We start from the raw sequence: 21059 nt of genomic DNA on the forward strand, positions 1-21059 counted from the left end.
TTTTTAAGTTTCTTCTTCTCTTGTGTTTAAATGACTGTGGTTACTGCCTTTATAATAGAAGCTTAAGCTAAAAAGCTTACAGCACCTAGTATTCCCAGGCAGTCTCCCATCCAAGTACTAACTAGGCCCAACTCTTCTTCGCTTCCGAGATCAGACGAGATCGGGCTTTCAAGGAGTGGTATGGCCGTAAGCGATCACTGCTGGCTGTAGAAGACTATTTCTATATACTCTTCTAAGAGCAATACTTGTTTTAGAGCTGCCTGTAAACGGTAGACCACCTGACACCTCAAATAAAAATGATTGGCTTTCCAGTTCGTTTTTTTTTTTAAGTTTCTTCTTCTCTTGTGTTTAAATGACTGTGGTTACTGCCTTTATAATAGAAGCTTAAGCTAAAAAGCTTACAGCACCTAGTATTCCCAGGAAGTCTCCCATCCAAGTACTAACTAGGCCCAACTCTTCTTCGCTTCCGAGATCAGACGAGATCGGGCTTTCAAGGAGTGGTATGGCCGTAAGCAATCACTGCGGGCTGTAGAAGACTATTTCTAAATACTCTTCTAAGAGTAATACTTGTTTTAGAGCTGCCTGTAAACGGTAGACCACCTGACACCTCAAATGAAAATGATTGGCTTTCCAGTTCGTTTTTTTTTGTTGTTGTTTTTTTTTTCTTAAGTTTTCTTCTTCTCTTGTGTTTACATGACTGTGGTTACTGCCTTTATAATAGAAGCTTAAGCTAAAAAGCTTACAGCACCTAGTATTCCCAGGCAGTCTCCCATCCAAGTACTAACGAGGCCCAACTCTTCTTCGCTTCCGAGATCAGACGAGATCGGGCTTTCAAGGAGTGGTATGGCCGTAAGCGATCACTGCTGGCTGTAGAAGACTATTTCTATATAATCTTCTAAGAGTAATACTTGTTTTAGAGCTGCCTGTAAACGGTAGACCACCTGACACCTCAAATAAAAATGATTGGCTTTCCAGTTCGTTTTTTTTTTAAGTTTCTTCTTCTCTTGTGTTTAAATGACTGTGGTTACTGCCTTTATAATAGAAGCTTAAGCTAAAAAGCTTACAGCACCTAGTATTCCCAGGCAGTCTCCCATCCAAGTACTAACGAGGCCCAACTCTTCTTCGCTTCCGAGATCAGACGAGATCGGGCTTTCAAGGAGTGGTATGGCCGTAAGCGATCACTGCTGGCTGTAGAAGACTATTTCTATATAATCTTCTAAGAGTAATACTTGTTTTAGAGCTGCCTGTAAACGGTAGACCACCTGACACCTCAAATAAAAATGATTGGCTTTCCAGTTCGTTTTTTTTTTAAGTTTCTTCTTCTCTTGTGTTTAAATGACTGTGGTTACTGCCTTTATAATAGAAGCTTAAGCTAAAAAGCTTACAGCACCTAGTATTCCCAGGCAGTCTCCCATCCAAGTACTAACTAGGCCCAACTCTTCTTCGCTTCCGAGATCAGACGAGATCGGGCTTTCAAGGAGTGGTATGGCCGTAAGCGATCACTGCGGGCTGTAGAAGACTATTTCTAAATACTCTTCTAAGAGTAATACTTGTTTTAGAGCTGCCTGTAAACGGTAGACCACCTGACACCTCAAATAAAAATGATTGGCTTTCCAGTTCGTTTTTTTTTGTTGTTGTTTTTTTTTTCTTAAGTTTTCTTCTTCTCTTGTGTTTAAATGACTGTGGTTACTGCCTTTATAATAGAAGCTTAAGCTAAAAAGCTTACAGCACCTAGTATTCCCAGGCAGTCTCCCATCCAAGTATTAACTAGGCCCAACTCTTCTTCGCTTCCGAGATCAGACGAGATCGGGCTTTCAAGGAGTGGTATGGCCGTAAGCAATCACTGCGGGCTGTAGAAGACTATTTCTAAATACTCTTCTAAGAGTAATACTTGTTTTAGAGCTGCCTGTAAACGGTAGACCACCTGACACCTCAAATGAAAATGATTGGCTTTCCAGTTCGTTTTTTTTTGTTGTTGTTTTTTTTTTCTTAAGTTTTCTTCTTCTCTTGTGTTTACATGACTGTGGTTACTGCCTTTATAATAGAAGCTTAAGCTAAAAAGCTTACAGCACCTAGTATTCCCAGGCAGTCTCCCATCCAAGTACTAACTAGGCCCAACTCTTCTTCGCTTCCGAGATCAGACGAGATCGGGCTTTCAAGGAGTGGTATGGCCGTAAGCAATCACTTCTGGCTGTAGAAGACTATTTCTATATACTCTTCTAAGAGCAATACTTGTTTTAGAGCTGCCTGTAAACGGTAGACCACCTGACACCTCAAATAAAAATGATTGGCTTTCCAGTTCGTTTTTTTTTTAAGTTTCTTCTTCTCTTGTGTTTAAATGACTGTGGTTACTGCCTTTATAATAGAAGCTTAAGCTAAAAAGCTTACAGCACCTAGTATTCCCAGGAAGTCTCCCATCCAAGTACTAACTAGGCCCAACTCTTCTTCGCTTCCGAGATCAGACGAGATCGGGCTTTCAAGGAGTGGTATGGCCGTAAGCGATCACTGCTGGCTGTAGAAGACTATTTCTATATACTCTTCTAAGAGCAATACTTGTTTTAGAGCTGCCTGTAAACGGTAGACCACCTGACACCTCAAATAAAAATGATTGGCTTTCCAGTTCGTTTTTTTTTTAAGTTTCTTCTTCTCTTGTGTTTAAATGACTGTGGTTACTGCCTTTATAATAGAAGCTTAAGCTAAAAAGCTTACAGCACCTAGTATTCCCAGGAAGTCTCCCATCCAAGTACTAACTAGGCCCAACTCTTCTTCGCTTCCGAGATCAGACGAGATCGGGCTTTCAAGGAGTGGTATGGCCGTAAGCAATCACTGCGGGCTGTAGAAGACTATTTCTAAATACTCTTCTAAGAGTAATACTTGTTTTAGAGCTGCCTGTAAACGGTAGACCACCTGACACCTCAAATGAAAATGATTGGCTTTCCAGTTCGTTTTTTTTTGTTGTTGTTTTTTTTTTCTTAAGTTTTCTTCTTCTCTTGTGTTTACATGACTGTGGTTACTGCCTTTATAATAGAAGCTTAAGCTAAAAAGCTTACAGCACCTAGTATTCCCAGGCAGTCTCCCATCCAAGTACTAACGAGGCCCAACTCTTCTTCGCTTCCGAGATCAGACGAGATCGGGCTTTCAAGGAGTGGTATGGCCGTAAGCGATCACTGCTGGCTGTAGAAGACTATTTCTATATAATCTTCTAAGAGTAATACTTGTTTTAGAGCTGCCTGTAAACGGTAGACCACCTGACACCTCAAATAAAAATGATTGGCTTTCCAGTTCGTTTTTTTTTTAAGTTTCTTCTTCTCTTGTGTTTAAATGACTGTGGTTACTGCCTTTATAATAGAAGCTTAAGCTAAAAAGCTTACAGCACCTAGTATTCCCAGGCAGTCTCCCATCCAAGTACTAACTAGGCCCAACTCTTCTTCGCTTCCGAGATCAGACGAGATCGGGCTTTCAAGGAGTGGTATGGCCGTAAGCGATCACTGCGGGCTGTAGAAGACTATTTCTAAATACTCTTCTAAGAGTAATACTTGTTTTAGAGCTGCCTGTAAACGGTAGACCACCTGACACCTCAAATAAAAATGATTGGCTTTCCAGTTCGTTTTTTTTTGTTGTTGTTTTTTTTTTCTTAAGTTTTCTTCTTCTCTTGTGTTTAAATGACTGTGGTTACTGCCTTTATAATAGAAGCTTAAGCTAAAAAGCTTACAGCACCTAGTATTCCCAGGCAGTCTCCCATCCAAGTATTAACTAGGCCCAACTCTTCTTCGCTTCCGAGATCAGACGAGATCGGGCTTTCAAGGAGTGGTATGGCCGTAAGCAATCACTGCGGGCTGTAGAAGACTATTTCTAAATACTCTTCTAAGAGTAATACTTGTTTTAGAGCTGCCTGTAAACGGTAGACCACCTGACACCTCAAATGAAAATGATTGGCTTTCCAGTTCGTTTTTTTTTTAAGTTTCTTCTTCTCTTGTGTTTAAATGACTGTGGTTACTGCCTTTATAATAGAAGCTTAAGCTAAAAAGCTTACAGCACCTAGTATTCCCAGGAAGTCTCCCATCCAAGTACTAACTAGGCCCAACTCTTCTTCGCTTCCGAGATCAGACGAGATCGGGCTTTCAAGGAGTGGTATGGCCGTAAGCAATCACTGCGGGCTGTAGAAGACTATTTCTAAATACTCTTCTAAGAGTAATACTTGTTTTAGAGCTGCCTGTAAACGGTAGACCACCTGACACCTCAAATGAAAATGATTGGCTTTCCAGTTCGTTTTTTTTTGTTGTTGTTTTTTTTTTCTTAAGTTTTCTTCTTCTCTTGTGTTTACATGACTGTGGTTACTGCCTTTATAATAGAAGCTTAAGCTAAAAAGCTTACAGCACCTAGTATTCCCAGGCAGTCTCCCATCCAAGTACTAACGAGGCCCAACTCTTCTTCGCTTCCGAGATCAGACGAGATCGGGCTTTCAAGGAGTGGTATGGCCGTAAGCGATCACTGCTGGCTGTAGAAGACTATTTCTATATAATCTTCTAAGAGTAATACTTGTTTTAGAGCTGCCTGTAAACGGTAGACCACCTGACACCTCAAATAAAAATGATTGGCTTTCCAGTTCGTTTTTTTTTTAAGTTTCTTCTTCTCTTGTGTTTAAATGACTGTGGTTACTGCCTTTATAATAGAAGCTTAAGCTAAAAAGCTTACAGCACCTAGTATTCCCAGGCAGTCTCCCATCCAAGTACTAACTAGGCCCAACTCTTCTTCGCTTCCGAGATCAGACGAGATCGGGCTTTCAAGGAGTGGTATGGCCGTAAGCGATCACTGCGGGCTGTAGAAGACTATTTCTAAATACTCTTCTAAGAGTAATACTTGTTTTAGAGCTGCCTGTAAACGGTAGACCACCTGACACCTCAAATAAAAATGATTGGCTTTCCAGTTCGTTTTTTTTTGTTGTTGTTTTTTTTTTCTTAAGTTTTCTTCTTCTCTTGTGTTTAAATGACTGTGGTTACTGCCTTTATAATAGAAGCTTAAGCTAAAAAGCTTACAGCACCTAGTATTCCCAGGCAGTCTCCCATCCAAGTATTAACTAGGCCCAACTCTTCTTCGCTTCCGAGATCAGACGAGATCGGGCTTTCAAGGAGTGGTATGGCCGTAAGCAATCACTGCGGGCTGTAGAAGACTATTTCTAAATACTCTTCTAAGAGTAATACTTGTTTTAGAGCTGCCTGTAAACGGTAGACCACCTGACACCTCAAATGAAAATGATTGGCTTTCCAGTTCGTTTTTTTTTGTTGTTGTTTTTTTTTTCTTAAGTTTTCTTCTTCTCTTGTGTTTACATGACTGTGGTTACTGCCTTTATAATAGAAGCTTAAGCTAAAAAGCTTACAGCACCTAGTATTCCCAGGCAGTCTCCCATCCAAGTACTAACTAGGCCCAACTCTTCTTCGCTTCCGAGATCAGACGAGATCGGGCTTTCAAGGAGTGGTATGGCCGTAAGCGATCACTGCTGGCTGTAGAAGACTATTTCTATATACTCTTCTAAGAGCAATACTTGTTTTAGAGCTGCCTGTAAACGGTAGACCACCTGACACCTCAAATAAAAATGATTGGCTTTCCAGTTCGTTTTTTTTTTAAGTTTCTTCTTCTCTTGTGTTTAAATGACTGTGGTTACTGCCTTTATAATAGAAGCTTAAGCTAAAAAGCTTACAGCACCTAGTATTCCCAGGAAGTCTCCCATCCAAGTACTAACTAGGCCCAACTCTTCTTCGCTTCCGAGATCAGACGAGATCGGGCTTTCAAGGAGTGGTATGGCCGTAAGCAATCACTGCGGGCTGTAGAAGACTATTTCTAAATACTCTTCTAAGAGTAATACTTGTTTTAGAGCTGCCTGTAAACGGTAGACCACCTGACACCTCAAATGAAAATGATTGGCTTTCCAGTTCGTTTTTTTTTGTTGTTGTTTTTTTTTTCTTAAGTTTTCTTCTTCTCTTGTGTTTACATGACTGTGGTTACTGCCTTTATAATAGAAGCTTAAGCTAAAAAGCTTACAGCACCTAGTATTCCCAGGCAGTCTCCCATCCAAGTACTAACGAGGCCCAACTCTTCTTCGCTTCCGAGATCAGACGAGATCGGGCTTTCAAGGAGTGGTATGGCCGTAAGCGATCACTGCTGGCTGTAGAAGACTATTTCTATATAATCTTCTAAGAGTAATACTTGTTTTAGAGCTGCCTGTAAACGGTAGACCACCTGACACCTCAAATAAAAATGATTGGCTTTCCAGTTCGTTTTTTTTTTAAGTTTCTTCTTCTCTTGTGTTTAAATGACTGTGGTTACTGCCTTTATAATAGAAGCTTAAGCTAAAAAGCTTACAGCACCTAGTATTCCCAGGCAGTCTCCCATCCAAGTACTAACTAGGCCCAACTCTTCTTCGCTTCCGAGATCAGACGAGATCGGGCTTTCAAGGAGTGGTATGGCCGTAAGCGATCGCTGCGGGCTGTAGAAGACTATTTCTAAATACTCTTCTAAGAGTAATACTTGTTTTAGAGCTGCCTGTAAACGGTAGACCACCTGACACCTCAAATGAAAATGATTGGCTTTCCAGTTCGTTTTTTTTTTAAGTTTCTTCTTCTCTTGTGTTTAAATGACTGTGGTTACTGCCTTTATAATAGAAGCTTAAGCTAAAAAGCTTACAGAACCTAGTATTCCCAGGCAGTCTCCCATCCAAGTACTAACTAGGCCCAACTCTTCTTCGCTTCCGAGATCAGACGAGATCGGGCTTTCAAGGAGTGGTATGGCCGTAAGCGATCACTGTGGGCTGTAGAAGACTATTTCTATATACTCTTCTAAGAGTAATACTTGTTTTAGAGCTGCCTGTAAACGGTAGACCACCTGACACCTCAAATAAAAATGATTGGCTTTCCAGTTCGTTTTTTTTTTAAGTTTCTTCTTCTCTTGTGTTTAAATGACTGTGGTTACTGCCTTTATAATAGAAGCTTAAGCTAAAAAGCTTACAGCACCTAGTATTCCCAGGCAGTCTCCCATCCAAGTACTAACTAGGCCCAACTCTTCTTCGCTTCCGAGATCAGACGAGATCGGGCTTTCAAGGAGTGGTATGGCCGTAAGCGATCACTGCGGGCTGTAGAAGACTATTTCTATATACTCTTCTAAGAGTAATACTTGTTTTAGAGCTGCCTGTAAACGGTAGACCACCTGACACCTCAAATGAAAATGATTGGCTTTCCAGTTCGTTTTTTTTTTAAGTTTCTTCTTCTCTTGTGTTTAAATGACTGTGGTTACTGCCTTTATAATAGAAGCTTAAGCTAAAAAGCTTACAGAACCTAGTATTCCCAGGCAGTCTCCCATCCAAGTACTAACTAGGCCCAACTCTTCTTCGCTTCCGAGATCAGACGAGATCGGGCTTTCAAGGAGTGGTATGGCCGTAAGCGATCACTGCGGGCTGTAGAAGACTATTTCTATATACTCTTCTAAGAGTAATACTTGTTTTAGAGCTGCCTGTAAACGGTAGACCACCTGACACCTCAAATAAAAATGATTGGCTTTCCAGTTCGTTTTTTTTTTAAGTTTCTTCTTCTCTTGTGTTTAAATGACTGTGGTTACTGCCTTTATAATAGAAGCTTAAGCTAAAAAGCTTACAGCACCTAGTATTCCCAGGCAGTCTGCCATCCAAGTACTAACTAGGCCCAACTCTTCTTCGCTTCCGAGATCAGACGAGATCGGGCTTTCAAGGAGTGGTATGGCCGTAAGCAATCACTGCGGGCTGTAGAAGGCTATTTCTAAATACTCTTCTAAGAGTAATACTTGTTTTAGAGCTGCCTGTAAACGGTAGACCACCTGACACCTCAAATGAAAATGATTGGCTTTCCAGTTCGTTTTTTTTTGTTGTTGTTTTTTTTTTCTTAAGTTTTCTTCTTCTCTTGTGTTTACATGACTGTGGTTACTGCCTTTATAATAGAAGCTTAAGCTAAAAAGCTTACAGCACCTAGTATTCCCAGGCAGTCTCCCATCCAAGTACTAACTAGGCCCAACTCTTCTTCGCTTCCGAGATCAGACGAGATCGGGCTTTCAAGGAGTGGTATGGCCGTAAGCGATCACTGCTGGCTGTAGAAGACTATTTCTATATACTCTTCTAAGAGCAATACTTGTTTTAGAGCTGCCTGTAAACGGTAGACCACCTGACACCTCAAATAAAAATGATTGGCTTTCCAGTTCGTTTTTTTTTTAAGTTTCTTCTTCTCTTGTGTTTAAATGACTGTGGTTACTGCCTTTATAATAGAAGCTTAAGCTAAAAAGCTTACAGCACCTAGTATTCCCAGGAAGTCTCCCATCCAAGTACTAACTAGGCCCAACTCTTCTTCGCTTCCGAGATCAGACGAGATCGGGCTTTCAAGGAGTGGTATGGCCGTAAGCAATCACTGCGGGCTGTAGAAGACTATTTCTAAATACTCTTCTAAGAGTAATACTTGTTTTAGAGCTGCCTGTAAACGGTAGACCACCTGACACCTCAAATGAAAATGATTGGCTTTCCAGTTCGTTTTTTTTTGTTGTTGTTTTTTTTTTCTTAAGTTTTCTTCTTCTCTTGTGTTTACATGACTGTGGTTACTGCCTTTATAATAGAAGCTTAAGCTAAAAAGCTTACAGCACCTAGTATTCCCAGGCAGTCTCCCATCCAAGTACTAACGAGGCCCAACTCTTCTTCGCTTCCGAGATCAGACGAGATCGGGCTTTCAAGGAGTGGTATGGCCGTAAGCGATCACTGCTGGCTGTAGAAGACTATTTCTATATAATCTTCTAAGAGTAATACTTGTTTTAGAGCTGCCTGTAAACGGTAGACCACCTGACACCTCAAATAAAAATGATTGGCTTTCCAGTTCGTTTTTTTTTTAAGTTTCTTCTTCTCTTGTGTTTAAATGACTGTGGTTACTGCCTTTATAATAGAAGCTTAAGCTAAAAAGCTTACAGCACCTAGTATTCCCAGGAAGTCTCCCATCCAAGTACTAACTAGGCCCAACTCTTCTTCGCTTCCGAGATCAGACGAGATCGGGCTTTCAAGGAGTGGTATGGCCGTAAGCGATCACTGTGGGCTGTAGAAGACTATTTCTATATACTCTTCTAAGAGTAATACTTGTTTTAGAGCTGCCTGTAAACGGTAGACCACCTGACACCTCAAATAAAAATGATTGGCTTTCCAGTTCGTTTTTTTTTTAAGTTTCTTCTTCTCTTGTGTTTAAATGACTGTGGTTACTGCCTTTATAATAGAAGCTTAAGCTAAAAAGCTTACAGCACCTAGTATTCCCAGGCAGTCTCCCATCCAAGTACTAACTAGGCCCAACTCTTCTTCGCTTCCGAGATCAGACGAGATCGGGCTTTCAAGGAGTGGTATGGCCGTAAGCGATCACTGCGGGCTGTAGAAGACTATTTCTATATACTCTTCTAAGAGTAATACTTGTTTTAGAGCTGCCTGTAAACGGTAGACCACCTGACACCTCAAATGAAAATGATTGGCTTTCCAGTTCGTTTTTTTTTTAAGTTTCTTCTTCTCTTGTGTTTAAATGACTGTGGTTACTGCCTTTATAATAGAAGCTTAAGCTAAAAAGCTTACAGAACCTAGTATTCCCAGGCAGTCTCCCATCCAAGTACTAACTAGGCCCAACTCTTCTTCGCTTCCGAGATCAGACGAGATCGGGCTTTCAAGGAGTGGTATGGCCGTAAGCGATCACTGCGGGCTGTAGAAGACTATTTCTATATACTCTTCTAAGAGTAATACTTGTTTTAGAGCTGCCTGTAAACGGTAGACCACCTGACACCTCAAATAAAAATGATTGGCTTTCCAGTTCGTTTTTTTTTTAAGTTTCTTCTTCTCTTGTGTTTAAATGACTGTGGTTACTGCCTTTATAATAGAAGCTTAAGCTAAAAAGCTTACAGCACCTAGTATTCCCAGGCAGTCTGCCATCCAAGTACTAACTAGGCCCAACTCTTCTTCGCTTCCGAGATCAGACGAGATCGGGCTTTCAAGGAGTGGTATGGCCGTAAGCAATCACTGCGGGCTGTAGAAGGCTATTTCTAAATACTCTTCTAAGAGTAATACTTGTTTTAGAGCTGCCTGTAAACGGTAGACCACCTGACACCTCAAATGAAAATGATTGGCTTTCCAGTTCGTTTTTTTTTGTTGTTGTTTTTTTTTTCTTAAGTTTTCTTCTTCTCTTGTGTTTACATGACTGTGGTTACTGCCTTTATAATAGAAGCTTAAGCTAAAAAGCTTACAGCACCTAGTATTCCCAGGCAGTCTCCCATCCAAGTACTAACTAGGCCCAACTCTTCTTCGCTTCCGAGATCAGACGAGATCGGGCTTTCAAGGAGTGGTATGGCCGTAAGCGATCACTGCTGGCTGTAGAAGACTATTTCTATATACTCTTCTAAGAGCAATACTTGTTTTAGAGCTGCCTGTAAACGGTAGACCACCTGACACCTCAAATAAAAATGATTGGCTTTCCAGTTCGTTTTTTTTTTAAGTTTCTTCTTCTCTTGTGTTTAAATGACTGTGGTTACTGCCTTTATAATAGAAGCTTAAGCTAAAAAGCTTACAGCACCTAGTATTCCCAGGCAGTCTCCCATCCAAGTACTAACGAGGCCCAACTCTTCTTCGCTTCCGAGATCAGACGAGATCGGGCTTTCAAGGAGTGGTATGGCCGTAAGCGATCACTGCTGGCTGTAGAAGACTATTTCTATATAATCTTCTAAGAGTAATACTTGTTTTAGAGCTGCCTGTAAACGGTAGACCACCTGACACCTCAAATAAAAATGATTGGCTTTCCAGTTCGTTTTTTTTTTAAGTTTCTTCTTCTCTTGTGTTTAAATGACTGTGGTTACTGCCTTTATAATAGAAGCTTAAGCTAAAAAGCTTACAGCACCTAGTATTCCCAGGCAGTGTCCCATCCAAGTACTAACTAGGCCCAACTCTTCTTCGCTTCCGAGATCAGACGAGATCGGGCTTTCAAGGAGTGGTATGGCCGTAAGCGATCACTGCGGGCTGTAGAAGACTATTTCTAAATACTCTTCTAAGAGTAATACTTGTTTTAGAGCTGCCTGTAAACGGTAGACCACCTGACACCTCAAATGAAAATGATTGGCTTTCCAGTTCGTTTTTTTTTGTTGTTGTTTTTTTTTTCTTAAGTTTTCTTCTTCTCTTGTGTTTACATGACTGTGGTTACTGCCTTTATAATAGAAGCTTAAGCTAAAGAGCTTACAGCACCTAGTATTCCCAGGCAGTCTCCCATCCAAGTACTAACTAGGCCCAACTCTTCTTCGCTTCCGAGATCAGACGAGATCGGGCTTTCAAGGAGTGGTATGGCCGTAAGCGATCACTGCGGGCTGTAGAAGACTATTTCTATATACTCTTCTAAGAGTAATACTTGTTTTAGAGCTGCCTGTAAACGGTAGACCACCTGACACCTCAAATGAAAATGATTGGCTTTCCAGTTCGTTTTTTTTTTAAGTTTCTTCTTCTCTTGTGTTTAAATGACTGTGGTTACTGCCTTTATAATAGAAGCTTAAGCTAAAAAGCTTACAGAACCTAGTATTCCCAGGCAGTCTCCCATCCAAGTACTAACTAGGCCCAACTCTTCTTCGCTTCCGAGATCACACGAGATCGGGCTTTCAAGGAGTGGTATGGCCGTAAGCGATCACTGCGGGCTGTAGAAGACTATTTCTATATACTCTTCTAAGAGTAATACTTGTTTTAGAGCTGCCTGTAAACGGTAGACAACCTGACACCTCAAATAAAAATGATTGGCTTTCCAGTTCGTTTTTTTTTGTTGTTGTTTTTTTTTTCTTAAGTTTTCTTCTTCTCTTGTGTTTAAATGACTGTGGTTACTGCCTTTATAATAGAAGCTTAAGCTAAAAAGCTTACAGCACCTAGTATTCCCAGGCAGTCTCCCATCCAAGTACTAACTAGGCCCAACTCTTCTTCGCTTCCGAGATCAGACGAGATCGGGCTTTCAAGGAGTGGTATGGCCGTAAGCAATCACTGCGGGCTGTAGAAGACTATTTCTAAATACTCTTCTAAGAGTAATACTTGTTTTAGAGCTGCCTGTAAACGGTAGACCACCTGACACCTCAAATGAAAATGATTGGCTTTCCAGTTCGTTTTTTTGCTGTTGTTTTTTTTTTCTTAAGTTTTCTTCTTCTCTTGTGTTTACATGACTGTGGTTACTGCCTTTATAATAGAAGCTTAAGCTAAAGAGCTTACAGCACCTAGTATTCCCAGGCAGTCTCCCATCCAAGTACTAACTAGGCCCAACTCTTCTTCGCTTCCGAGATCAGACGAGATCGGGCTTTCAAGGAGTGGTATGGCCGTAAGCGATCACTGCGGGCTGTAGAAGACTATTTCTATATACTCTTCTAAGAGTAATACTTGTTTTAGAGCTGCCTGTAAACGGTAGACCACCTGACACCTCAAATGAAAATGATTGGCTTTCCAGTTCGTTTTTTTTTTAAGTTTCTTCTTCTCTTGTGTTTAAATGACTGTGGTTACTGCCTTTATAATAGAAGCTTAAGCTAAAAAGCTTACAGAACCTAGTATTCCCAGGCAGTCTCCCATCCAAGTACTAACTAGGCCCAACTCTTCTTCGCTTCCGAGATCAGACGAGATCGGGCTTTCAAGGAGTGGTATGGCCGTAAGCGATCACTGCGGGCTGTAGAAGACTATTTCTATATACTCTTCTAAGAGTAATACTTGTTTTAGAGCTGCCTGTAAACGGTAGACCACCTGACACCTCAAATAAAAATGATTGGCTTTCCAGTTCGTTTTTTTTTGTTGTTGTTTTTTTTTTCTTAAGTTTTCTTCTTCTCTTGTGTTTACATGACTGTGGTTACTGCCTTTATAATAGAAGCTTAAGCTAAAGAGCTTACAGCACCTAGTATTCCCAGGCAGTCTCCCATCCAAGTACTAACTAGGCCCAACTCTTCTTCGCTTCCGAGATCAGACGAGATCGGGCTTTCAAGGAGTGGTATGGCCGTAAGCGATCACTGCGGGCTGTAGAAGACTATTTCTATATACTCTTCTAAGAGTAATACTTGTTTTAGAGCTGCCTGTAAACGGTAGACCACCTGACACCTCAAATGAAAATGATTGGCTTTCCAGTTCGTTTTTTTTTTAAGTTTCTTCTTCTCTTGTGTTTAAATGACTGTGGTTACTGCCTTTATAATAGAAGCTTAAGCTAAAAAGCTTACAGAACCTAGTATTCCCAGGCAGTCTCCCATCCAAGTACTAACTAGGCCCAACTCTTCTTCGCTTCCGAGATCACACGAGATCGGGCTTTCAAGGAGTGGTATGGCCGTAAGCGATCACTGCGGGCTGTAGAAGACTATTTCTATATACTCTTCTAAGAGTAATACTTGTTTTAGAGCTGCCTGTAAACGGTAGACAACCTGACACCTCAAATAAAAATGATTGGCTTTCCAGTTCGTTTTTTTTTGTTGTTGTTTTTTTTTTCTTAAGTTTTCTTCTTCTCTTGTGTTTAAATGACTGTGGTTACTGCCTTTATAATAGAAGCTTAAGCTAAAAAGCTTACAGCACCTAGTATTCCCAGGCAGTCTCCCATCCAAGTACTAACTAGGCCCAACTCTTCTTCGCTTCCGAGATCAGACGAGATCGGGCTTTCAAGGAGTGGTATGGCCGTAAGCAATCACTGCGGGCTGTAGAAGACTATTTCTAAATACTCTTCTAAGAGTAATACTTGTTTTAGAGCTGCCTGTAAACGGTAGACCACCTGACACCTCAAATGAAAATGATTGGCTTTCCAGTTCGTTTTTTTGCTGTTGTTTTTTTTTTCTTAAGTTTTCTTCTTCTCTTGTGTTTACATGACTGTGGTTACTGCCTTTATAATAGAAGCTTAAGCTAAAGAGCTTACAGCACCTAGTATTCCCAGGCAGTCTCCCATCCAAGTACTAACTAGGCCCAACTCTTCTTCGCTTCCGAGATCAGACGAGATCGGGCTTTCAAGGAGTGGTATGGCCGTAAGCGATCACTGCGGGCTGTAGAAGACTATTTCTATATACTCTTCTAAGAGTAATACTTGTTTTAGAGCTGCCTGTAAACGGTAGACCACCTGACACCTCAAATGAAAATGATTGGCTTTCCAGTTCGTTTTTTTTTTAAGTTTCTTCTTCTCTTGTGTTTAAATGACTGTGGTTACTGCCTTTATAATAGAAGCTTAAGCTAAAAAGCTTACAGAACCTAGTATTCCCAGGCAGTCTCCCATCCAAGTACTAACTAGGCCCAACTCTTCTTCGCTTCCGAGATCAGACGAGATCGGGCTTTCAAGGAGTGGTATGGCCGTAAGCGATCACTGCGGGCTGTAGAAGACTATTTCTATATACTCTTCTAAGAGTAATACTTGTTTTAGAGCTGCCTGTAAACGGTAGACCACCTGACACCTCAAATAAAAATGATTGGCTTTCCAGTTCGTTTTTTTTTGTTGTTGTTTTTTTTTTCTTAAGTTTTCTTCTTCTCTTGTGTTTAAATGAATGTGGTTACTGCCTTTATAATAGAAGCTTAAGCTAAAAAGCTTACAGCACCTAGTATTCCCAGGCAGTCTCCCATCCAAGTACTAACTAGGCCCAACTCTTCTTCGCTTCCGAGATCAGACGAGATCGGGCTTTCAAGGAGTGGTATGGCCGTAAGCAATCACTGCGGGCTGTAGAAGACTATTTCTAAATACTCTTCTAAGAGTAATACTTGTTTTAGAGCTGCCTGTAAACGGTAGACCACCTGACACCTCAAATGAAAATGATTGGCTTTCCAGTTCGTTTTTTTTTGTTGTTGTTTTTTTTTTCTTAAGTTTTCTTCTTCTCTTGTGTTTACATGACTGTGGTTACTGCCTTTATAATAGAAGCTTAAGCTAAAAAGCTTACAGCACCTAGTATTCCCAGGAAGTCTCCCATCCAAGTACTAACGAGGCCCAACTCTTCTTCGCTTCCGAGATCAGACGAGATCGGGCTTTCAAGGAGTGGTATGGCCGTAAGCGATCACTGCTGTCTGTAGAAGACTATTTCTATATAATCTTCTAAGAGTAATACTTGTTTTAGAGCTGCCTGTAAACGGTAGACCACCTGACACCTCAAATAAAAATGATTGGCTTTCCAGTTCGTTTTTTTTTTAAGTTTCTTCTTCTCTTGTGTTTAAATGACTGTGGTTACTGCCTTTATAATAGAAGCTTAAGCTAAAAAGCTTACAGCACCTAGTATTCCCAGGCAGTCTCCCATCCAAGTACTAACTAGGCCCAACTCTTCTTCGCTTCCGAGATCAGACGAGATCGGGCTTTCAAGGAGTGGTATGGCCGTAAGCGATCACTGCTGGCTGTAGAAGACTATTTCTATATACTCTTCTAAGAGTAATACTTGTTTTAGAGCTGCCTGTAAACGGTAGACCACCTGACACCTCAAATAAAAATGATTGGCTTTCCAGTTCGTTTTTTTTTTAAGTTTCTTCTTCTCTTGTGTTTAAATGACTGTGGTTACTGCCTTTATAATAGAAGCTTAAGCTAAAAAGCTTACAGCACCTAGTATTCCCAGGCAGTCTCCCATCCAAGTACTAACTAGGCCCAACTCTTCTTCGCTTCCGAGATCAGACGAGATCGGGCTTTCAAGGAGTGGTATGGCCGTAAGCGATCACTGCTGGCTGTAGAAGACTATTTCTATATACTCTTCTAAGAGCAATACTTGTTTTAGAGCTGCCTGTAAACGGTAGACCACCTGACACCTCAAATAAAAATGATTGGCTTTCCAGTTCGTTTTTTTTTTAAGTTTCTTCTTCTCTTGTGTTTAAATGACTGTGGTTACTGCCTTTATAATAGAAGCTTAAGCTAAAAAGCTTACAGCACCTAGTATTCCCAGGAAGTCTCCCATCCAAGTACTAACTAGGCCCAACTCTTCTTCGCTTCCGAGATCAGACGAGATCGGGCTTTCAAGGAGTGGTATGGCCGTAAGCAATCACTGCGGGCTGTAGAAGACTATTTCTAAATACTCTTCTAAGAGTAATACTTGTTTTAGAGCTGCCTGTAAACGGTAGACCACCTGACACCTCAAATGAAAATGATTGGCTTTCCAGTTCGTTTTTTTTTGTTGTTGTTTTTTTTTTCTTAAGTTTTCTTCTTCTCTTGTGTTTACATGACTGTGGTTACTGCCTTTATAATAGAAGCTTAAGCTAAAAAGCTTACAGCACCTAGTATTCCCAGGCAGTCTCCCATCCAAGTACTAACGAGGCCCAACTCTTCTTCGCTTCCGAGATCAGACGAGATCGGGCTTTCAAGGAGTGGTATGGCCGTAAGCGATCACTGCTGGCTGTAGAAGACTATTTCTATATAATCTTCTAAGAGTAATACTTGTTTTAGAGCTGCCTGTAAACGGTAGACCACCTGACACCTCAAATAAAAATGATTGGCTTTCCAGTTCGTTTTTTTTTTAAGTTTCTTCTTCTCTTGTGTTTAAATGACTGTGGTTACTGCCTTTATAATAGAAGCTTAAGCTAAAAAGCTTACAGCACCTAGTATTCCCAGGCAGTCTCCCATCCAAGTACTAACTAGGCCCAACTCTTCTTCGCTTCCGAGATCAGACGAGATCGGGCTTTCAAGGAGTGGTATGGCCGTAAGCGATCACTGCGGGCTGTAGAAGACTATTTCTAAATACTCTTCTAAGAGTAATACTTGTTTTAGAGCTGCCTGTAAACGGTAGACCACCTGACACCTCAAATAAAAATGATTGGCTTTCCAGTTCGTTTTTTTTTGTTGTTGTTTTTTTTTCTTAAGTTTTCTTCTTCTCTTGTGTTTAAATGACTGTGGTTACTGCCTTTATAATAGAAGCTTAAGCTAAAAAGCTTACAGCACCTAGTATTCCCAGGCAGTCTCCCATCCAAGTATTAACTAGGCCCAACTCTTCTTCGCTTCCGAGATCAGACGAGATCGGGCTTTCAAGGAGTGGTATGGCCGTAAGCAATCACTGCGGGCTGTAGAAGACTATTTCTAAATACTCTTCTAAGAGTAATACTTGTTTTAGAGCTGCCTGTAAACGGTAGACCACCTGACACCTCAAATGAAAATGATTGGCTTTCCAGTTCGTTTTTTTTTTAAGTTTCTTCTTCTCTTGTGTTTAAATGACTGTGGTTACTGCCTTTATAATAGAAGCTTAAGCTAAAAAGCTTACAGAACCTAGTATTCCCAGGCAGTCTCCCATCCAAGTACTAACTAGGCCCAACTCTTCTTCGCTTCCGAGATCAGACGAGATCGGGCTTTCAAGGAGTGGTATGGCCGTAAGCGATCACTGCGGGCTGTAGAAGACTATTTCTATATACTCTTCTAAGAGTAATACTTGTTTTAGAGCTGCCTGTAAACGGTAGACCACCTGACACCTCAAATAAAAATGATTGGCTTTCCAGTTCGTTTTTTTTTGTTGTTGTTTTTTTTTTCTTAAGTTTTCTTCTTCTCTTGTGTTTAAATGACTGTGGTTACTGCCTTTATAATAGAAGCTTAAGCTAAAAAGCTTACAGCACCTAGTATTCCCAGGCAGTCTCCCATCCAAGTATTAACTAGGCCCAACTCTTCTTCGCTTCCGAGATCAGACGAGATCGGGCTTTCAAGGAGTGGTATGGCCGTAAGCAATCACTGCGGGCTGTAGAAGACTATTTCTAAATACTCTTCTAAGAGTAATACTTGTTTTAGAGCTGCCTGTAAACGGTAGACCACCTGACACCTCAAATGAAAATGATTGGCTTTCCAGTTCGTTTTTTTTTTAAGTTTCTTCTTCTCTTGTGTTTAAATGACTGTGGTTACTGCCTTTATAATAGAAGCTTAAGCTAAAAAGCTTACAGAACCTAGTATTCCCAGGCAGTCTCCCATCCAAGTACTAACTAGGCCCAACTCTTCTTCGCTTCCGAGATCAGACGAGATCGGGCTTTCAAGGAGTGGTATGGCCGTAAGCGATCACTGCGGGCTGTAGAAGACTATTTCTATATACTCTTCTAAGAGTAATACTTGTTTTAGAGCTGCCTGTAAACGGTAGACCACCTGACACCTCAAATAAAAATGATTGGCTTTCCAGTTCGTTTTTTTTTGTTGTTGTTTTTTTTTTCTTAAGTTTTCTTCTTCTCTTGTGTTTAAATGACTGTGGTTACTGCCTTTATAATAGAAGCTTAAGCTAAAAAGCTTACAGCACCTAGTATTCCCAGGCAGTCTCCCATCCAAGTACTAACTAGGCCCAACTCTTCTTCGCTTCCGAGATCAGACGAGATCGGGCTTTCAAGGAGTGGTATGGCCGTAAGCAATCACTGCGGGCTGTAGAAGACTATTTCTAAATACTCTTCTAAGAGTAATACTTGTTTTAGAGCTGCCTGTAAACGGTAGACCACCTGACACCTCAAATGAAAATGATTGGCTTTCCAGTTCGTTTTTTTTTGTTGTTGTTTTTTTTTTCTTAAGTTTTCTTCTTCTCTTGTGTTTACATGACTGTGGTTACTGCCTTTATAATAGAAGCTTAAGCTAAAAAGCTTACAGCACCTAGTATTCCCAGGAAGTCTCCCATCCAAGTACTAACGAGGCCCAACTCTTCTTCGCTTCCGAGATCAGACGAGATCGGGCTTTCAAGGAGTGGTATGGCCGTAAGCGATCACTGCTGGCTGTAGAAGACTATTTCTATATAATCTTCTAAGAGTAATACTTGTTTTAGAGCTGCCTGTAAACGGTAGACCACCTGACACCTCAAATAAAAATGATTGGCTTTCCAGTTCGTTTTTTTTTTAAGTTTCTTCTTCTCTTGTGTTTAAATGACTGTGGTTACTGCCTTTATAATAGAAGCTTAAGCTAAAAAGCTTACAGCACCTAGTATTCCCAGGCAGTCTCCCATCCAAGTACTAACTAGGCCCAACTCTTCTTCGCTTCCGAGATCAGACGAGATCGGGCTTTCAAGGAGTGGTATGGCCGTAAGCGATCACTGCTGGCTGTAGAAGACTATTTCTATATACTCTTCTAAGAGTAATACTTGTTTTAGAGCTGCCTGTAAACGGTAGACCACCTGACACCTCAAATAAAAATGATTGGCTTTCCAGTTCGTTTTTTTTTTAAGTTTTCTACTTCTCTTGTGTTTACATGACTGTGGTTACTGCCTTTATAATAGAAGCTTAAGCTAAAAAGCTTACAGCACCTAGTATTCCCAGGCAGTCTCCCATCCAAGTACTAACGAGGCCCAACTCTTCTTCGTTTCCGAGATCAGACGAGATCGGGCTTTCAAGGAGTGGTACGGCCGTAAGCGATCACTGCTGGCTGTAGAAGACTATTTCTATATAATCTTCTAAGAGTAATACTTGTTTTAGAGCTGCCTGTAAACGGTAGACCACCTGACACCTCAAATAAAAATGATTGGCTTTCCAGTTCGTTTTTTTTTTAAGTTTCTTCTTCTCTTGTGTTTAAATGACTGTGGTTACTGCCTTTATAATAGAAGCTTAAGCTAAAAAGCTTACAGCACCTAGTATTCCCAGGCAGTCTCCCATCCAAGTACTAACTAGGCCCAACTCTTCTTCGCTTCCGAGATCAGACGAGATCGGGCTTTCAAGGAGTGGTATGGCCGTAAGCGATCACTGCGGGCTGTAGAAGACTATTTCTAAATACTCTTCTAAGAGTAATACTTGTTTTAGAGCTGCCTGTAAACGGTAGACCACCTGACACCTCAAATAAAAATGATTGGCTTTCCAGTTCGTTTTTTTTTGTTGTTGTTTTTTTTTTCTTAAGTTTTCTTCTTCTCTTGTGTTTAAATGACTGTGGTTACTGCCTTTATAATAGAAGCTTAAGCTAAAAAGCTTACAGCACCTAGTATTCCCAGGCAGTCTCCCATCCAAGTATTAACTAGGCCCAACTCTTCTTCGCTTCCGAGATCAGACGAGATCGGGCTTTCAAGGAGTGGTATGGCCGTAAGCAATCACTGCGGGCTGTAGAAGACTATTTCTAAATACTCTTCTAAGAGTAATACTTGTTTTAGAGCTGCCTGTAAACGGTAGACCACCTGACACCTCAAATGAAAATGATTGGCTTTCCAGTTCGTTTTTTTTTTAAGTTTCTTCTTCTCTTGTGTTTAAATGACTGTGGTTACTGCCTTTATAATAGAAGCTTAAGCTAAAAAGCTTACAGCACCTAGTATTCCCAGGAAGTCTCCCATCCAAGTACTAACTAGGCCCAACTCTTCTTCGCTTCCGAGATCAGACGAGATCGGGCTTTCAAGGAGTGGTATGGCCGTAAGCAATCACTGCGGGCTGTAGAAGACTATTTCTAAATACTCTTCTAAGAGTAATACTTGTTTTAGAGCTGCCTGTAAACGGTAGACCACCTGACACCTCAAATGAAAATGATTGGCTTTCCAGTTCGTTTTTTTTTTAAGTTTTCTTCTTCTCTTGTGTTTACATGACTGTGGTTACTGCCTTTATAATAGAAGCTTAAGCTAAAAAGCTTACAGCACCTAGTATTCCCAGGCAGTCTCCCATCCAAGTACTAACGAGGCCCAACTCTTCTTCGCTTCCGAGATCAGACGAGATCGGGCTTTCAAGGAGTGGTACGGCCGTAAGCGATCACTGCTGGCTGTAGAAGACTATTTCTATATAATCTTCTAAGAGTAATACTTGTTTTAGAGCTGCCTGTAAACGGTAGACCACCTGACACCTCAAATAAAAATGATTGGCTTTCCAGTTCGTTTTTTTTTTAAGTTTCTTCTTCTCTTGTGTTTAAATGACTGTGGTTACTGCCTTTATAATAGAAGCTTAAGCTAAAAAGCTTACAGCACCTAGTATTCCCAGGCAGTCTCCCATCCAAGTACTAACTAGGCCCAACTCTTCTTCGCTTCCGAGATCAGACGAGATCGGGCTTTCAAGGAGTGGTATGGCCGTAAGCGATCACTGCGGGCTGTAGAAGACTATTTCTAAATACTCTTCTAAGAGTAATACTTGTTTTAGAGCTGCCTGTAAACGGTAGACCACCTGACACCTCAAATGAAAATGATTGGCTTTCCAGTTCGTT

The 21059-nt window shown here is 40.9% G+C and overlaps 35 non-coding genes and 29 pseudogenes across 35 annotated transcripts; all 64 read right to left on the minus strand.

Moving 5' to 3' along the window:
- Nucleotides 1-73: 73 nt before the first annotated feature.
- On the minus strand, nt 74-192 carry LOC136683335 (5S ribosomal RNA). The gene has a single exon (XR_010798914.1). It is a non-coding gene; the product is annotated as a 5S ribosomal RNA (ribosomal RNA).
- Nucleotides 193-395: 203 nt separating this feature from the next.
- LOC136683225 (5S ribosomal RNA) lies at nt 396-514 on the minus strand. The gene has a single exon (XR_010798808.1). It is a non-coding gene; the product is annotated as a 5S ribosomal RNA (ribosomal RNA).
- A 222-nt stretch (nt 515-736) lies between these two features.
- Nucleotides 737-855, minus strand: LOC136683116 (5S ribosomal RNA; annotated as a pseudogene).
- A 202-nt stretch (nt 856-1057) lies between these two features.
- LOC136683117 (5S ribosomal RNA) lies at nt 1058-1176 on the minus strand (annotated as a pseudogene).
- Nucleotides 1177-1378: 202 nt separating this feature from the next.
- LOC136683336 (5S ribosomal RNA) lies at nt 1379-1497 on the minus strand. The gene has a single exon (XR_010798915.1). It is a non-coding gene; the product is annotated as a 5S ribosomal RNA (ribosomal RNA).
- Nucleotides 1498-1719: 222 nt separating this feature from the next.
- Nucleotides 1720-1838, minus strand: LOC136682955 (5S ribosomal RNA; annotated as a pseudogene).
- Nucleotides 1839-2060: 222 nt separating this feature from the next.
- LOC136683337 (5S ribosomal RNA) lies at nt 2061-2179 on the minus strand. The gene has a single exon (XR_010798916.1). It is a non-coding gene; the product is annotated as a 5S ribosomal RNA (ribosomal RNA).
- Nucleotides 2180-2381: 202 nt separating this feature from the next.
- On the minus strand, nt 2382-2500 carry LOC136683236 (5S ribosomal RNA). Its single transcript, XR_010798819.1, has one exon. It is a non-coding gene; the product is annotated as a 5S ribosomal RNA (ribosomal RNA).
- Nucleotides 2501-2702: 202 nt separating this feature from the next.
- On the minus strand, nt 2703-2821 carry LOC136683248 (5S ribosomal RNA). The gene has a single exon (XR_010798830.1). It is a non-coding gene; the product is annotated as a 5S ribosomal RNA (ribosomal RNA).
- A 222-nt stretch (nt 2822-3043) lies between these two features.
- Nucleotides 3044-3162, minus strand: LOC136683118 (5S ribosomal RNA; annotated as a pseudogene).
- A 202-nt stretch (nt 3163-3364) lies between these two features.
- On the minus strand, nt 3365-3483 carry LOC136683338 (5S ribosomal RNA). Its single transcript, XR_010798917.1, has one exon. It is a non-coding gene; the product is annotated as a 5S ribosomal RNA (ribosomal RNA).
- A 222-nt stretch (nt 3484-3705) lies between these two features.
- Nucleotides 3706-3824, minus strand: LOC136682957 (5S ribosomal RNA; annotated as a pseudogene).
- Nucleotides 3825-4026: 202 nt separating this feature from the next.
- LOC136683259 (5S ribosomal RNA) lies at nt 4027-4145 on the minus strand. The gene has a single exon (XR_010798841.1). It is a non-coding gene; the product is annotated as a 5S ribosomal RNA (ribosomal RNA).
- A 222-nt stretch (nt 4146-4367) lies between these two features.
- On the minus strand, nt 4368-4486 carry LOC136683119 (5S ribosomal RNA; annotated as a pseudogene).
- Nucleotides 4487-4688: 202 nt separating this feature from the next.
- Nucleotides 4689-4807, minus strand: LOC136683340 (5S ribosomal RNA). Its single transcript, XR_010798918.1, has one exon. It is a non-coding gene; the product is annotated as a 5S ribosomal RNA (ribosomal RNA).
- Nucleotides 4808-5029: 222 nt separating this feature from the next.
- Nucleotides 5030-5148, minus strand: LOC136682958 (5S ribosomal RNA; annotated as a pseudogene).
- A 222-nt stretch (nt 5149-5370) lies between these two features.
- Nucleotides 5371-5489, minus strand: LOC136683341 (5S ribosomal RNA). The gene has a single exon (XR_010798919.1). It is a non-coding gene; the product is annotated as a 5S ribosomal RNA (ribosomal RNA).
- Nucleotides 5490-5691: 202 nt separating this feature from the next.
- LOC136683272 (5S ribosomal RNA) lies at nt 5692-5810 on the minus strand. The gene has a single exon (XR_010798853.1). It is a non-coding gene; the product is annotated as a 5S ribosomal RNA (ribosomal RNA).
- A 222-nt stretch (nt 5811-6032) lies between these two features.
- On the minus strand, nt 6033-6151 carry LOC136683121 (5S ribosomal RNA; annotated as a pseudogene).
- Nucleotides 6152-6353: 202 nt separating this feature from the next.
- LOC136683343 (5S ribosomal RNA) lies at nt 6354-6472 on the minus strand. Its single transcript, XR_010798921.1, has one exon. It is a non-coding gene; the product is annotated as a 5S ribosomal RNA (ribosomal RNA).
- A 202-nt stretch (nt 6473-6674) lies between these two features.
- On the minus strand, nt 6675-6793 carry LOC136683030 (5S ribosomal RNA; annotated as a pseudogene).
- Nucleotides 6794-6995: 202 nt separating this feature from the next.
- Nucleotides 6996-7114, minus strand: LOC136683344 (5S ribosomal RNA). Its single transcript, XR_010798922.1, has one exon. It is a non-coding gene; the product is annotated as a 5S ribosomal RNA (ribosomal RNA).
- A 202-nt stretch (nt 7115-7316) lies between these two features.
- Nucleotides 7317-7435, minus strand: LOC136683031 (5S ribosomal RNA; annotated as a pseudogene).
- A 202-nt stretch (nt 7436-7637) lies between these two features.
- Nucleotides 7638-7756, minus strand: LOC136683667 (5S ribosomal RNA; annotated as a pseudogene).
- A 222-nt stretch (nt 7757-7978) lies between these two features.
- Nucleotides 7979-8097, minus strand: LOC136683345 (5S ribosomal RNA). Its single transcript, XR_010798923.1, has one exon. It is a non-coding gene; the product is annotated as a 5S ribosomal RNA (ribosomal RNA).
- Nucleotides 8098-8299: 202 nt separating this feature from the next.
- Nucleotides 8300-8418, minus strand: LOC136683284 (5S ribosomal RNA). Its single transcript, XR_010798864.1, has one exon. It is a non-coding gene; the product is annotated as a 5S ribosomal RNA (ribosomal RNA).
- A 222-nt stretch (nt 8419-8640) lies between these two features.
- On the minus strand, nt 8641-8759 carry LOC136683122 (5S ribosomal RNA; annotated as a pseudogene).
- A 202-nt stretch (nt 8760-8961) lies between these two features.
- LOC136683295 (5S ribosomal RNA) lies at nt 8962-9080 on the minus strand. The gene has a single exon (XR_010798875.1). It is a non-coding gene; the product is annotated as a 5S ribosomal RNA (ribosomal RNA).
- A 202-nt stretch (nt 9081-9282) lies between these two features.
- LOC136683346 (5S ribosomal RNA) lies at nt 9283-9401 on the minus strand. The gene has a single exon (XR_010798924.1). It is a non-coding gene; the product is annotated as a 5S ribosomal RNA (ribosomal RNA).
- Nucleotides 9402-9603: 202 nt separating this feature from the next.
- LOC136683032 (5S ribosomal RNA) lies at nt 9604-9722 on the minus strand (annotated as a pseudogene).
- Nucleotides 9723-9924: 202 nt separating this feature from the next.
- LOC136683668 (5S ribosomal RNA) lies at nt 9925-10043 on the minus strand (annotated as a pseudogene).
- Nucleotides 10044-10265: 222 nt separating this feature from the next.
- Nucleotides 10266-10384, minus strand: LOC136683347 (5S ribosomal RNA). The gene has a single exon (XR_010798925.1). It is a non-coding gene; the product is annotated as a 5S ribosomal RNA (ribosomal RNA).
- Nucleotides 10385-10586: 202 nt separating this feature from the next.
- LOC136683124 (5S ribosomal RNA) lies at nt 10587-10705 on the minus strand (annotated as a pseudogene).
- Nucleotides 10706-10907: 202 nt separating this feature from the next.
- Nucleotides 10908-11026, minus strand: LOC136683658 (5S ribosomal RNA). The gene has a single exon (XR_010799219.1). It is a non-coding gene; the product is annotated as a 5S ribosomal RNA (ribosomal RNA).
- A 222-nt stretch (nt 11027-11248) lies between these two features.
- On the minus strand, nt 11249-11367 carry LOC136683348 (5S ribosomal RNA). The gene has a single exon (XR_010798926.1). It is a non-coding gene; the product is annotated as a 5S ribosomal RNA (ribosomal RNA).
- A 202-nt stretch (nt 11368-11569) lies between these two features.
- On the minus strand, nt 11570-11688 carry LOC136683151 (5S ribosomal RNA; annotated as a pseudogene).
- Nucleotides 11689-11910: 222 nt separating this feature from the next.
- On the minus strand, nt 11911-12029 carry LOC136683349 (5S ribosomal RNA). Its single transcript, XR_010798927.1, has one exon. It is a non-coding gene; the product is annotated as a 5S ribosomal RNA (ribosomal RNA).
- Nucleotides 12030-12249: 220 nt separating this feature from the next.
- LOC136683350 (5S ribosomal RNA) lies at nt 12250-12368 on the minus strand. The gene has a single exon (XR_010798928.1). It is a non-coding gene; the product is annotated as a 5S ribosomal RNA (ribosomal RNA).
- Nucleotides 12369-12570: 202 nt separating this feature from the next.
- On the minus strand, nt 12571-12689 carry LOC136683034 (5S ribosomal RNA; annotated as a pseudogene).
- Nucleotides 12690-12911: 222 nt separating this feature from the next.
- Nucleotides 12912-13030, minus strand: LOC136683351 (5S ribosomal RNA). Its single transcript, XR_010798929.1, has one exon. It is a non-coding gene; the product is annotated as a 5S ribosomal RNA (ribosomal RNA).
- Nucleotides 13031-13232: 202 nt separating this feature from the next.
- Nucleotides 13233-13351, minus strand: LOC136683152 (5S ribosomal RNA; annotated as a pseudogene).
- Nucleotides 13352-13573: 222 nt separating this feature from the next.
- LOC136683352 (5S ribosomal RNA) lies at nt 13574-13692 on the minus strand. Its single transcript, XR_010798930.1, has one exon. It is a non-coding gene; the product is annotated as a 5S ribosomal RNA (ribosomal RNA).
- Nucleotides 13693-13912: 220 nt separating this feature from the next.
- On the minus strand, nt 13913-14031 carry LOC136683354 (5S ribosomal RNA). The gene has a single exon (XR_010798932.1). It is a non-coding gene; the product is annotated as a 5S ribosomal RNA (ribosomal RNA).
- A 202-nt stretch (nt 14032-14233) lies between these two features.
- LOC136683035 (5S ribosomal RNA) lies at nt 14234-14352 on the minus strand (annotated as a pseudogene).
- Nucleotides 14353-14574: 222 nt separating this feature from the next.
- Nucleotides 14575-14693, minus strand: LOC136683355 (5S ribosomal RNA). The gene has a single exon (XR_010798933.1). It is a non-coding gene; the product is annotated as a 5S ribosomal RNA (ribosomal RNA).
- A 222-nt stretch (nt 14694-14915) lies between these two features.
- On the minus strand, nt 14916-15034 carry LOC136683083 (5S ribosomal RNA; annotated as a pseudogene).
- A 202-nt stretch (nt 15035-15236) lies between these two features.
- Nucleotides 15237-15355, minus strand: LOC136683356 (5S ribosomal RNA). The gene has a single exon (XR_010798934.1). It is a non-coding gene; the product is annotated as a 5S ribosomal RNA (ribosomal RNA).
- A 202-nt stretch (nt 15356-15557) lies between these two features.
- LOC136683357 (5S ribosomal RNA) lies at nt 15558-15676 on the minus strand. The gene has a single exon (XR_010798935.1). It is a non-coding gene; the product is annotated as a 5S ribosomal RNA (ribosomal RNA).
- Nucleotides 15677-15878: 202 nt separating this feature from the next.
- On the minus strand, nt 15879-15997 carry LOC136683307 (5S ribosomal RNA). Its single transcript, XR_010798886.1, has one exon. It is a non-coding gene; the product is annotated as a 5S ribosomal RNA (ribosomal RNA).
- Nucleotides 15998-16219: 222 nt separating this feature from the next.
- LOC136683125 (5S ribosomal RNA) lies at nt 16220-16338 on the minus strand (annotated as a pseudogene).
- A 202-nt stretch (nt 16339-16540) lies between these two features.
- On the minus strand, nt 16541-16659 carry LOC136683358 (5S ribosomal RNA). Its single transcript, XR_010798936.1, has one exon. It is a non-coding gene; the product is annotated as a 5S ribosomal RNA (ribosomal RNA).
- A 221-nt stretch (nt 16660-16880) lies between these two features.
- Nucleotides 16881-16999, minus strand: LOC136682960 (5S ribosomal RNA; annotated as a pseudogene).
- A 202-nt stretch (nt 17000-17201) lies between these two features.
- LOC136683036 (5S ribosomal RNA) lies at nt 17202-17320 on the minus strand (annotated as a pseudogene).
- A 222-nt stretch (nt 17321-17542) lies between these two features.
- On the minus strand, nt 17543-17661 carry LOC136682961 (5S ribosomal RNA; annotated as a pseudogene).
- Nucleotides 17662-17863: 202 nt separating this feature from the next.
- LOC136683037 (5S ribosomal RNA) lies at nt 17864-17982 on the minus strand (annotated as a pseudogene).
- A 222-nt stretch (nt 17983-18204) lies between these two features.
- On the minus strand, nt 18205-18323 carry LOC136683359 (5S ribosomal RNA). Its single transcript, XR_010798937.1, has one exon. It is a non-coding gene; the product is annotated as a 5S ribosomal RNA (ribosomal RNA).
- Nucleotides 18324-18545: 222 nt separating this feature from the next.
- LOC136683084 (5S ribosomal RNA) lies at nt 18546-18664 on the minus strand (annotated as a pseudogene).
- A 202-nt stretch (nt 18665-18866) lies between these two features.
- Nucleotides 18867-18985, minus strand: LOC136683360 (5S ribosomal RNA). The gene has a single exon (XR_010798938.1). It is a non-coding gene; the product is annotated as a 5S ribosomal RNA (ribosomal RNA).
- A 203-nt stretch (nt 18986-19188) lies between these two features.
- LOC136683168 (5S ribosomal RNA) lies at nt 19189-19307 on the minus strand (annotated as a pseudogene).
- A 202-nt stretch (nt 19308-19509) lies between these two features.
- Nucleotides 19510-19628, minus strand: LOC136683361 (5S ribosomal RNA). The gene has a single exon (XR_010798939.1). It is a non-coding gene; the product is annotated as a 5S ribosomal RNA (ribosomal RNA).
- A 222-nt stretch (nt 19629-19850) lies between these two features.
- Nucleotides 19851-19969, minus strand: LOC136682962 (5S ribosomal RNA; annotated as a pseudogene).
- A 202-nt stretch (nt 19970-20171) lies between these two features.
- LOC136683319 (5S ribosomal RNA) lies at nt 20172-20290 on the minus strand. The gene has a single exon (XR_010798898.1). It is a non-coding gene; the product is annotated as a 5S ribosomal RNA (ribosomal RNA).
- A 203-nt stretch (nt 20291-20493) lies between these two features.
- LOC136683159 (5S ribosomal RNA) lies at nt 20494-20612 on the minus strand (annotated as a pseudogene).
- A 202-nt stretch (nt 20613-20814) lies between these two features.
- Nucleotides 20815-20933, minus strand: LOC136683362 (5S ribosomal RNA). The gene has a single exon (XR_010798940.1). It is a non-coding gene; the product is annotated as a 5S ribosomal RNA (ribosomal RNA).
- Nucleotides 20934-21059: the final 126 nt, after the last annotated feature.

The sequence above is a fragment of the Hoplias malabaricus genome, unplaced genomic scaffold (assembly GCF_029633855.1).
Source record: "Hoplias malabaricus isolate fHopMal1 unplaced genomic scaffold, fHopMal1.hap1 scaffold_69, whole genome shotgun sequence".
In the NCBI taxonomy this organism is placed as follows: domain Eukaryota; kingdom Metazoa; phylum Chordata; class Actinopteri; order Characiformes; family Erythrinidae; genus Hoplias; species Hoplias malabaricus.